Raw genomic sequence first — 12,939 nt, forward strand, 5'->3', positions numbered from 1 at the left:
GATCATGGGGAGGGACTTCACACAGCAGAAAGAAGCAAACACATTTCCAGACTCGGGGCCTCTGTACCTACCTGAATGTCTGCAACACTGTAAGTGCCATCTCTTCCTGCCCTGGATTAGGCCCTATGGCTGCAGAGAAAAGACGCTCAGGAGAAAACTCAGGGATAAAAATGGAGGAAGTGATGTTTCAGCCTGAAATTACTAGAAATCTCCAGGAATTAGAGGAAGAAGAGACTGAAGAACCAGAGAAGCACTCAGGCCAGCTAAATACTCCTTGGACTGATGAGGAAATCAGGAGTTTCCTTCAGGAATGGGAATCACTTGAACATGTGGTGTATCTCATTCAGAAGAAAAAGAATTACAGGCTGTCGAAATCAATTGCCCAGGGGCTCAGGAAGAGGGGTATAAAGAATAGCTGGTGACAGTGTCTCCACATGTTGATAAGTTTGACGGACTTATATTGGACTATACATGAGGCCAACCAGAAGCCAAGGATTGAACCCTTGTCCTTATGGAGAGGCCCTACACAGGATAATGGAGCAGAACTGGGAGGACAGCGTCTCCTCAGGTTGCCCCCATGCAGACATGATGGCCAAGCTTACACCTACCACATTCCGGCTCCAGGCCTGCACCATCCTCATACCCCTTGAAGAGCTGATGTGGACTTCCTCACTTGTCATCCACATGGAGAACTCTCAGATGCTCTGACTAGAGCTTCTAGAACAATGTTGAACAACAGTGGTGACAGTGGACATCTTTGTCTTGTTCCAGATTTTAGAGGGAAAGCTTCATTCTTCGGCTACTAAGTTTGATGTTAGGTTGGGTTTGTCGTTTATGCTACTTATCAGGTTGAGGGCGTTTCCCTCTATTCTTACTTTCTAAGTATTTTTATCAAGAAAGAATGCTGTGTTTTGTCAGAAACATTTTCTGCATCCATTGAGAAGATCCTGTTGTCTTTTCCCTTTTTGATAATGTTGTGTATTATACTCTTTGATTTTCTAATGTTAAACCATCTTGCATGCCTGGGATAAAATCCACTAAAATCTTGTTTTTCTTTCATGCACTGTTGGATTCAATTTGCAAGTATTTTGTTTAGGATCTTTGCACCTATAAGAGAAATTGGTGTGTAATTTTATTTTCTTGTAGTATCTTTATGTGGCTTTGGCATTAGGGTAATTTTGGCCTCATACAATGAATTAGGTAGTGTCCCCTTCTCTTCAGTTTTTTGGAAGGGTTTGAACATGATTGGTATTAATTTTTCTTGGAAAGAATGGTAAAATTCACCTGAGCAGACATCTGATCCTGAGCTATTAGTTGGGAGATTTCTGAAGACTGATTCAATCTCTTTGCTTAGAATTGGTCTGTTGACATGTTCTATTTGTTGTATAGTCAGTGTAGGTTGTTTGTGTGTTACCAGTAATCTGTCCATTTCATCTAGTTTGTCCAATTTATCAGCAGATCTATTTTCATAGATTCTATTTTGATAAGAGATTCTTATGATCCTTTTTTTCCTATGGGGACAGTAATATGCATAGAGGTATGACAAGTTCAAGGATTATGATATATGCAACTTACTATCATTTTTTTGAAAATAGGTGTATATATATATATATATATATATATAATTGGTTAGATAAACACACGTATAGATAGAATTATACAAAACTGTGGCAAAATATTAAAGGTAGACAAATAGGGTATGTGGGTATGGGGTATATTGGGGTTCTCTGTATTATGATACAATTTTTGTCACTGTCCTTAACTTTAAAGTTATTTCAAAATAAAAGTTATAAAAATGAAAAACAAAAATTGATCATAGGCCTAAACATCAAAGCTAAAACTCTTTAGAAGAAAACAGAAGATTTTCATGACTTAGGGCAGGCAAAGATCTTTTAAGATACAAAATGCAGCAGACACAGAAGAAAAAAACTGATAATTAGGACTTAAACTTTAAAACATCTGCTTTTCTATAGACATTGATAAGAAAATGAAAAAACAGGTGACAGACTGGGAAAATATATTTACCATAAAAATATCCAATAAAGGACTTGTGTCCAGATTATATAAAAAGCTCTACAGTTCAGTAATGGAAGATAAATTTTAAAGGAGACAAAAGATTTGAATAAACGCATCAGGAAGTCACACCAATGGCCAATAAGCACATGCAAAGATACTCAACATCTGCAGTCATCAGGAAAATGCAAATTCAAACCACAATGAGATACCACTATACACCAACTAGAATGGCTAAAATTTAAAAGACAGATAATACCAAGTGTTAGCAAGGGTACGGAGCAACTGGAACTCTCTTATATTGCTGGTAGAAGTGTAAAATGGTACAAACAATTTGAGAAACAGTTATTTGAAATTTCAAAATATATTAGATACTGTGACTTTAAAAATAAAAATCAGGGCAATTGTAATACTGAATATCTGTTTTTTTTTCATACTATATCCATGTCTCCCAGCTCTCCCACACCACTTCACATGAGTTGAAAATCAGTGAACTAAAAGTTTATAATAATGGCAGTTCACTGTGCTAAGCTGCCAGGCTTCTAAGCAAAGACTTTTTTTCCAGGCCCCTATATCGAAGAAAGTACCTGTAAAATATGATGGACAGGGGTAGCGGGCACTAAGATTTTGCTATCTTTGTGCATTTTGCTTGAATACAGTATGTGGGAAATATTTAGCTTGATGGTTGACAAATATCAACTCCCCATAAATGTTAAGTATTGTTTTATCATCTTTTGGGAGGTGGTTGTCCTCAGATTTTCCTGCTTAGAAATATCTTATCCATCCATGCCATCATTTAAAATCAATTAAAAATACTTTAGTGTTTTAAGAAAAGAGTGAGCCCTAATGTAAACTCTGGACTTACAACAATATTGCTTCATTAACTGTAAAAACTGTTACCACTCTGATGCAAAATGTTAAGAGGGAAAACGTGTTGTGGGGAGGGGTATGTGGGATCTCTACACTTTTGCATGATTTTTCTGTAAACCTATAACTGCTCACAAAAATAAATTAAAAATATATATATTCGACAAGTTCTGTAGGGGGTATCAAGGGTCTTGCTGTGTTTTTGTGTTGTTTTTTTCTTTGCAAATTTCTGTGAATCTATGATTATTTTGAAATAAAAAGTTAAAACATATATATTGACATGTATATTTGACTAAGTGAAGTGTGGTATCCTGGATTGGATCGTAAAACAAAGAAAGGACATGGGTGGGAAAACTGGTGAAATCTGAATAAGCCTATAGTTTAGTTGAAAGTCATACGCCAGTGTTCATTTCTTAGTTTGACAAATGTTCCATAGTTGAATAAGATGCTGTCATTGGGGGAAAGCCAGAAGGAACTCTGTATTATCCTTTGCAGTTTTTCTGCAAATCTAAAATTATTCCAAAATAAGACGGTTGTTAAAAACAAAGGTGTGATATACACACCCATAATATATTGGGTTTATATTTGAACATATCTAGGGACCTCATGCCTTTTTAAAACACACTTTCTTTAGATGAGGAGTCAAGTGGTGCCTCTGGCATGGGTCACTAATAAAGGGCCCTTTTCACAGACGAGTTGCAGGATCAATTTGCTCCCTAATTTGGTTGTGTGTCAGAGAGAACCCTCCTGAGCTCTTCCAACCCAAGAGGATCCCTGAATTCTTCTTGTCTGAATCACACGTTAGGAAGAATTGCTTATAATACAATCCCACTTTCCAGATCGGAAACTGAGGCACAGAAGAGAACTGATGTAATCATATTGCAATTTCCTGAATGTTTAAAACCAAATTCTTAATTTTCTGTTTCCCAAACAGGTGCTTGAAAACATGCAGAATAATCTATAAACTACAGCTGCAAGTTTTAAAGGAGGGGCATTATCACAGCCCAAGAGGGCTTTTGTAGCCAAAGGACTAAAGAAAGCACCACACAAGTTCTGAGACATGAGCCTGTATTATGGGGCTTACCTGCAGGGTGGGAACTTGAGTCAAGTTGCCCTCAATTCAAGAGCTGCTCTGAGTGGCAGTGGGTTCAGAGCTCAACTGAAGATATTCCACAGTTTGGGGGGCTGAATAAGCTGGTTACAAGGGCTCAACATTCTAATGGGTATAAGAGCGTAAGGTGGGAGCGGGGGTCTTGCAGTGTAGGGAGGGATTGACTATAATCAACAGGGAGGAGGGGAGGATTATAGATTATCTTGTAGATAACAGTATCTCAGGGAGTCTCAGGGAGGAGGTAGTTTCCAGTATAGTTTACATTTAGCACCTGATTTTACAAGGAGAATAGGTCAAACCCTAACACCCAGGTCAGGCAAGCTGCTGTGTGCAGTCTTCAAGGCCCTTGGGGAAGGCCCTGAGCCCGGTGGCCCCAAAGGCATGGCCTTGGCAACTCTTTGGGGAGGGTCTTTAAGATCAGTGGTTAGAATTGGCGGCTGGGGTGGGGAATCCACTCAAAGCAGAAGTATTCATTCAGCTCCCACTCTGTGCTGGCCTTGTAGGTGCCAGGGGGTGCCCAGGCACTGGGGGGCATTGGGCGGTGTTGGTGCCCAGCAGCATCTGCCTGGCCTTTGGGGAACCAGCCCCCTCCCCTGACCAGGGCTAGCCGTGACCCCATCTTCTTCCTGATTGTGGATTGTGATCATGGGGGGCCGGGGCTTGAAGAAGTGGGGTTCTGTCGCTCTGGCCACCTGGATCCCCCAATCTCCCTGCCCCTGTCCTTGCCCAGCAGTTTCCCTCCATCCTAGATGCTGCTTTTTCTTCCATCAGATGTCTTCGCTTGCCTTCGCCAGGGTCTGTTCTGTTGTTTGAAATTCCTGACGGACACACCTTGAGTGGGGGAAGAATGGACTCACTTCATACCTGCGCCCCCAGCTTCACCCATCAGCCCGCGAGGCTGCCCCTCACCTGCAGCGGCTTCGGACAAACCACTCCATCCTTTGTTAGGACTGGAAATGTCAATGTAAACCAACAAATACGACTGCCCTTTGTACTCTTCAGCCAAGAAGCATTTTGTGTACCCAAAGTACTGATATTTCTTAGCAGGGTGCAAGCTGGTACCGCCTCTCCCCCTTCCTAGTGTTCTTGATGTTACATTATTCCAAAGCAGAACAGCATGTCTCCTCCAGTTTTCATAACTAAAATTGAAATCACAGATTATCCTCTAAATTACTAACTTTGAGGAGTTGTCTTTTCCCATGCTACTTGACGTCACGCCGCTCTTTTTTTTCTAATTCAATTTTGTTGGGATATGTTCACATACCATACAATCATCTGAAGTGTACAAGCAGTTGTTCATAGTACCATTATATAGTTGTGCATTCATCACTCTGAATCAATTTTTGAACATTTTCCTTGTACCAGAAAGAGTGAAAATAAGCATTAAAAAAAAAAAAGTAAAAAAAGAAAACCCAAATTGTACCCCGCCCCTCCCTGCCCTATTTTTCCTTTAGTTTTTTGTCCCCATTTTTCTACTCATCCATCCATACACTGGATAAAGGGAGTGCAATCCACAAGGTTTTCACAATCACACTGTCACCCATTGTAAGCTACATTGTTATACAATCGTCTTCAAGAATCAAGGAGGCTGGGTTGGAGTTTGATAGTTTCAGGTATTTACTTTTAGTTATTCCAATATAATAGAACCTAAAAAGGGTTATCTATATAGTGCGTAAGAATGTCCACCGGAGTGACCTCTGTACTCCATTTGGAATCTCTCAGCCACTGAAGCTTTAGTTCGTTTTGTTTCACATGCCCCTTTTGGCCAAGATATTTTCAAAGTCGCTCTGCTCTTGAAGCATGGAATTCAGACTGGAGAGAAGAAACCAGGAGCAGTGTAGAAACAGTCTCCGTGCAATATTCTAGAAGCATCCACACGGCGAGGATCAGTGGGCAGCTGGCTGCTTAGGGGCCCTCGAGACGACCCCATGGACATCGCTGTGTTCTGGACCCTCTGTGGCCTCCTCATGCCTCCGTTTGCTGTTTCCTGAGAGCGTGGCTGGCTTCATGGGAAGGCCTGCATCTGGGCCACTGCCGTCTTGAAAATTGTAATAATTTTTAAACAAGGGCCTTGCATTCTCATTTTGCCCTCAGCCCTGTGAGTTGGGTTGCCGGTCCTGCCTAACAGCCTCCCACAGGCCTTCAAGCTGCAGGTCACCAGGACTCTGGATCAGGACTTCGGTGCTCACCGCCCAAGAGGGCCTGGCCCAGAGCAGGCGCTGGGTGAAAAGATGGTCGGGGGAGGTCTGGCTGCACGGGGTCAGAGCCCCATATGGGGGCTATACTGGTGTGAGTCAGAAACTTTGCACAGTGGCTCATCAGAACCTGGGAAGGGATTTATTTAGTTTTGTGAATTGAATCAATTTGGGGATTTCAAAATGAAGGTTTGGTGGTTTTAAAATGTCTCTCGGGTCTGAAAAACAGGAATGTTCCACTCCAGGGCCTGCTCTCCCGATATCTGCAAGAAGAGACACCATTGCAGCAGAGCGCGGCTGGGGCGGTTGCTCACGCGGTGCGCGGCTGAGCAGTTACTTAATACTGGCTTTCAGAAGAGTGGGATTCCGGAAACGGGAATCAGCTGCTCTGCAGTCCCGGGGGGCCCGAGCAAGAGGAAATAAATGGCTGTGAGCGGGAGGGATCTGGGTCAGAGATGGGAGTCCGCCAGGAGGGTGGACCCGAGCTCCGACTCCTGGGGGCGTCCGGGAGGCTGGGGCCGGGGCTGACACAGCCTTTCCCCGGCCGAGCCCCAGAATCACTCGGTGCAGAGCACCCCAGGGGGGTGCCGGAGAATCAAGCTGGTCCTGGGGCCCTGATCGTGGGGGCGGCGGGTCTCTCCCTGGCGGTTCAGACGCTTGTGTACATGTTTGGAATTTTCCACCATAAACGGTCTTTTAAAAAATGCTCCCCCGGAGATTCCGAGGCCCCTCCCCGGTCGGGACAGAGGTGGGAGGAGGTGGCTGTAAACCTGCGCCGCGTCTCCCTGACAGGGGAGGCAGCGCCGTCTGGTGGCGAGCGTGTGGCACTGCTTGCACAGACGGGCGGTGACGGGGTGTGGTGTGACCCGGGGAGCAGGGAGGGTCCCCGGGATGGCCGTGGGAGCGGATGCGAAGCCAGCCTCGGCGCAGGCTCTTAACCTTGGCCCTCTGCCAGCCTAGCGAAGCCCACGGATCCTTAGGATAAAGGCATAAAATAAATGGGGTTGCAAAGCAAACTAATTAATAAACAAGAAATACAATTACCAAAATACCTGCAAAAAGTCAGATTTGCTTTAGAGAGGTACATATGCTTCTTATCAGGACATTCAATAAGATCCAGCAGCAGTTGGTCTCATCATGCATGATGATAATTTAAAATTAGTGGTGAGCATAAAGGATATTTTGAGAAAACTACAACAATTGCAAAGTGGCATGAAATGATCTGTGATTTCTGTTGGTGGCAGAATCACTGTTAACGCTAAAGAAAAAAAACCTCCTGAGATTTGTTGCCTATATTCATGAGTAAGGGAAATGCTAAATTCCTGTGGGAAGACCACAAAAATAAATAGATAAATAAATAAAATGCCGCCTTGTCCCCTCCAGGTTGCTGACCACAGGCCCAGAGCCTGACCAGGAGAAGGGCAGTTGAGAGCTGTTCACCCCCAGTCTCGGCTCAGGAGGTGTCTTCTGGCTTCTCGATGTTCTCACCATTCATTCTCCAAATACTGATTGAAAGCCCTTATCAGGGGCCCGTGCCCTTATCAAACATGTGCCCTCCAGAAAGACAGACTAGAAACAAACCATACCTAGAACAGATTCTAGGTGCTCATTTATGTACAACGTTCCTATTATATAACAATGTTTCATGCATAATTGACACAATTTTATTGAAAGTTTTCTTTTTAGAAACATTTATTGTGGCATCATGTATATAACATAAAGTTTGCCATCTTAACCATTTTTTAAGTGCACAATTCAGTGGCATGAATTATGTTTACAGTATTGTGCTACTATCGCCACCATCCTTTACTTAAACTTATCTATCAGCCCAAACTAAAAGTTTTATTTTAATCCCATTTGCTTTAAAGCCAGGTTTTCAACCAAGCTTAACCCCATGGTCTCCTTTTATAAGAAAAAAAAATTCTTCTGGAAGATTCTGAAGGGTCTCTTGGAGAGGAGGGGTGCTTGTCCTTTGTTTCCTCCCCACCCCCTGTTGAGTCACTGCTTAGTGACATCTCCCTTACACTGACGTCTCCCCCACCCTGACCTCTCGCAGTGCGGCAGGTTCCCACCGGACGTCCCTCTCCACTCCCAGTCCCTGGGAGCTCTCAAGTCTGGGCTTTAAACCCTGGCTTTATGCTGACGACCTCCCTATTTCTATCTCTAGATAGGACCTCCGCCCAGAGGCTCTGCAGCCCGATCTGCAAAGTGAGCCCCTGGGTAGGGGACAGAGGAAATGCCCTTTCCTTTTGGTGGCACAGCTCTTTAATTCGCCCAGCCGTGCTGTGCGGAGGCAGCCGGCACCCCACTGCCCCAGAAGCTGCCACAGTGCGAGAGCCCCCGTGGGACCAGGTCTGGGAAGGTGCGCCAGCAGGAGGCCAGGACACAGCAGAGCTCGGCAGGGGCGGGGAAGGTGATGGGGAGAGTTTGAATTCACCCCTACTGAGACCAGAGAGCTTCTCCTGTGGGAAAATGTGCCCAAATGATGGGATGGTGCTCCTTGAAGCAGAAGCGCCCCCCACCCCCGAAATGTGGCTGGCCAGGCCTTTCCTGGGTTTCCATCTGTGTGGTCAAACGGCCATGTGAGCATGACCAGTGGTTGCACAAACTCTGTGGCACGCTGCAGGAGGCAGGGAGGGTGGCGAGGGGCCCACGGGGCTGGGTTCCTCTTCCGTGGCACCTGTGTGGGAAGTAGTGGGATGAGCTCCCTGAAGTGGTGACGTTGGCCATGAGTGGAGGCAAAGCCTGCACCCTTACTCACCTTCAAACAGGGAAATGAGAGAGGCAGCCAGCCCACGTATCTACCAAAATCATGGGGAAAGTCCCTCTGGCGTTCTAGTTTGAGAAACCACATGGCTGGTACTGTAGATTGAGCTTGGCAGTCACTTAGGGCTCCCCCAGCTTGGAGATGTTGAGTTGTCACTCCTTTTGCAGTTGTTAGGAGGAGGAGACTCTTGTGCCAGCTCCTGGGATGAGTGGAGGGGAGGGGATTGCAAACCACAGCCAGTCTGCTCTTGGAGCTGCTAGTCCCAGCTATGGGGCTAGGGTCTGGGCCCCTAGCTCTGCAGCCAGACATTGGGGTACAGAGGAGGCTGTCACGAAGAATCTAAACACTGGACATGGCCCTTTTGGACAGTGGACATAGAGCAGAAGACAACTGCCAGCTGGCTAGGCACAGCTGCTAGCAAGACGTCTTAGGGTCAAACGAAGGCTCCAGCTGAGTTTCTTACCAATTCCCCCAATGAGGAGGAGGGAGAAGGAGGATTCAAAGTCCGGAAATTTAAAATGTGGTTGATAGGACATTGCATTCTGTATGGGATGGGAATGGTTGGAGGCGGTTTGGAGCCTGGGCTGATGTTGGACTGTGTACTTTGTTAGGCTGGGGTATGAGAAAGCAGAGCCCCAGGAACTTAGTTGGGAAGTCTGGGGTCCGGAGTGTTGGCTCCCTTTGGTGGTGGCCCTTCTGGGTTAAGGTAATGGACTTGAGCTGGCTTTGCATCACCGGCAACTTGGAAATCGTGATTCTCAGCTCCTGGTTAATGCTGGATCCATTTGGGCAGCATCAGTGAGCTCGGACTGTGGGAAATTAACTTCAAGCTCAAATTTATTTGAAGCTCTCTCATTGCATGTCTTTCCCATTCAATGGGAACATTCTTTGAATGTTGTTTTTCCAGTGCAAAGAAAACCATGCAATCTTCTGGGCTTCAAAATAGCCAACTGCTTACCCAGGGAGGTGGCAAAGCTCTTTAATCTTAGGAAAGCAGGAAAGGGGTAGTCAGGCTTGTTCTGCTCACAAAGCAGGTTTCCAGAAGACCTCATGGATCTCCCTCTTCCCCCAAATACCTGAGGATTAAGTGATGTTCAATCTAGGGAGGGAATCCATTCCAGGCTTTTGCCAAGCCACATGCTGAACTCCAGGGCTGTGCAAAATCCAAGCTTACAACCATTCATACCAGTAAAAAGCTGAGAGGCCTCACTAACAGAACTCCCAGCTGGGCTCTATTTATGGTCTCTGTTCCTCTCAGGAGAAGGTCAGGGAACTTTTGAACAATTAGAAGTGACTCAGAAGGAAAGCAGCTGTTTTCAGTTCTCTGCAGAGCAAATTCCATGAATGTGTTGGCTTGAGATGCCGAGAATTTTTTTAGTAATGTGTTTTTCTGATTAGAAAATAAGAGATGTACATTCCAGCATTGTTTATAATAGACAAAACCCAGAAACAACCCAAATGTCCCCAATCAGTAGACATGATAAATATATTATTCATAGGATGGAATACTATACTGCAAAGAAAATGAACTACAGGTATGTGAGAATGTGGATGAGCCTCATAAAAGTAATGTTGAGCAAAAGTATAAGACACAGAAGGGAACACAGAGTATGATCCCATTTGTTTAAAGCTGGATGACAGGCAAACTATGCTATTTTGTGTAGGGATGCTTACACAGATGGTTTAAATAAAAGCAAGGAAATTACTGAGGGGCTGGGGAAAGGCTTCTGGTGTGTGGGCAACATTCTAGTTTTTACTCTGGTTGGTTTTTTTTTCTGCTTTATAATTTTTCATTAAATTGTACATTTATATTTTATGCACTTTTCATTTTGCATACTTTATAATGCAATGTTTTTTTATAAGGTTAGTATACAAATGCATAATCAAATCTAATGTATACTGAAAACTACAAAACATTGTTGAAAGAAATTAAAGACTTAAATAAATTGAAAGACATCCCATGTTCATGGATAAGATTTACTATTAATAAGATAGCTTACTTCCCAAATTTATTGCAGTTTCAACACAATCTCTATCAAAATCCCAGCTGCTCTTTTTGTAAAAAATTGACAAGTGGATCCTAAAATTCATATATAAATGGAAGGGACCGAGAATAGCCAAATAGTCTTTAAAAAGAACAAGTGCTTCCCAATTTAAAAACTTGCTGTGACACCACAGTCATCAAGACCATGTGGTACCAGAATAAGGATAGATCATCAATGGATCATTGAAATAGACTTGAGAGTCAGAAATAAATCCATACATTTACGGTCAGCTGATTTTTAACAAGGTGCCAAGACAATTCAAAGAGGAAGGAATAGTATTTTCAACAAATGGAACAGGACAACTGGATCTCCAGATGCAAAAGAATGAAGTTGGCTGAACCCTTACCGTCACCATATACAAAAATTAACTCAAAATGGATCGAAGACCTAAATATAACAGCTAAAACCATAAAACGTTTAGAAGAAAACATAGGTGTAAATCTTCATGACCTTGGATTAGGCAGTGGTCTCTTAGATATAGCACCAACAGCATGAGGAATCTAAAAAGAAAATAGATACGTTGGACATTATCAAAATTGAAATTTTGGGGGCTTCAAAAGAAAGAATGGGAGAAAATTTTTGTAAATTGTATATCTGACAACAGCCTGGTATCCAGAATACATAAAAGAACTGTAACATCTTGATAATGAAAAGACAGATAACCCAATTTCTAAAACGGGCAAGTAATTTGAATAGACATTTCTCCAGTTAGGATATACATATGGCCAATAAACATGTGAAAAGATGCTCAACATCATTAACCATCAGGGAAATGCAAATGAAATCACAGTAAGATGCCATTTTGCACTCACTAGGATGGCTACCATCAGAAAGACAAATAACAACAAGTGTTGGTGAGGACATGGAGTGATGGCAGCCCTCATACACTGCTGGTGGGAATATAAAATGGTGTGGCTGCTTTGGAAAACAGTGTGATAAAAGGTTAAAACAAGGATTGCCATATGACCCAGCAATTCCACTGTTAGGGATAGACCCAAGAGAACTGAAAACACACATCCACGTAAAAGCTTGCATGTGAATGTTCACAGCTGCACTGTTCATAAGAGCCAAAGTGTGGACACAGTCAAATGCCCATCAACTGGTAAATGGATAAACAGAAGTATCCACGCAACGGAACATTATCAGACAATAAAATGAAATGAAGCACTAATACTTGTTTCAACATAGATGAACCTTGAAAACATTATGCTAGGTAAAGAAAGCCAGTCACGAAAGCTCACATATTGTAGAATTCCATTTATACTTAATGTCTGGAACATGCAAATCCACAGAGACAGAAAGGAGATTAAGGGTTTCCAGGGACTGAGGAAAAGGGGAATGCAGAGTGACCGCTAATGGATACTAGTTTCTGTTTGGGGTGATGAGAATGTTCCAGAAATAGTGGTGATGGTTGCACAGTGTTTAGTATATTGAGACTATTTAGTATATTCAGCCATGTGAATATATAAAAATCCACTGAATTGTATACTCAAAATGGTGAATTCAATAGCATGTAAATTATGTCTCAATAAAAATATGTATTTTTAAAAAGAAAATTGTAAATTCTGGATTACTAAATTCTTAGTTTTTAAAAATCAAACCTATTATTATTATTATTATTATTAATAAAACACCTCGCTTGTCCTAAGAAAAATTGGAAACACCCCGTCCCGGAAGGAACCACCTCCCTGGGATAAGCTGCGAACGCTGCCGCCGCCCCGCTTGAGGACCGGGGCTCAGTTCTAGAGGAGTCGTTTTCGGAGCCAGAGGAAAGAATGTCCCCACCCTTCCAGGCACGAGGCGCACTCAGGCTGGCTGAGAGGCAGGGAGGATATGTCAGCCCTAGAAATGCCTGTCCTCGCTCCCAGGACTGGACGTCCTCGCAGCCGGCCAAGGGCAGGCGAGCCCTGGGCAGGGTGCGCGGGGCTGCAGCGCGGGGGC

The sequence above is a fragment of the Choloepus didactylus genome, chromosome 2 (genome assembly GCF_015220235.1).
Source record: "Choloepus didactylus isolate mChoDid1 chromosome 2, mChoDid1.pri, whole genome shotgun sequence".
NCBI classification, from domain to species: domain Eukaryota; kingdom Metazoa; phylum Chordata; class Mammalia; order Pilosa; family Megalonychidae; genus Choloepus; species Choloepus didactylus.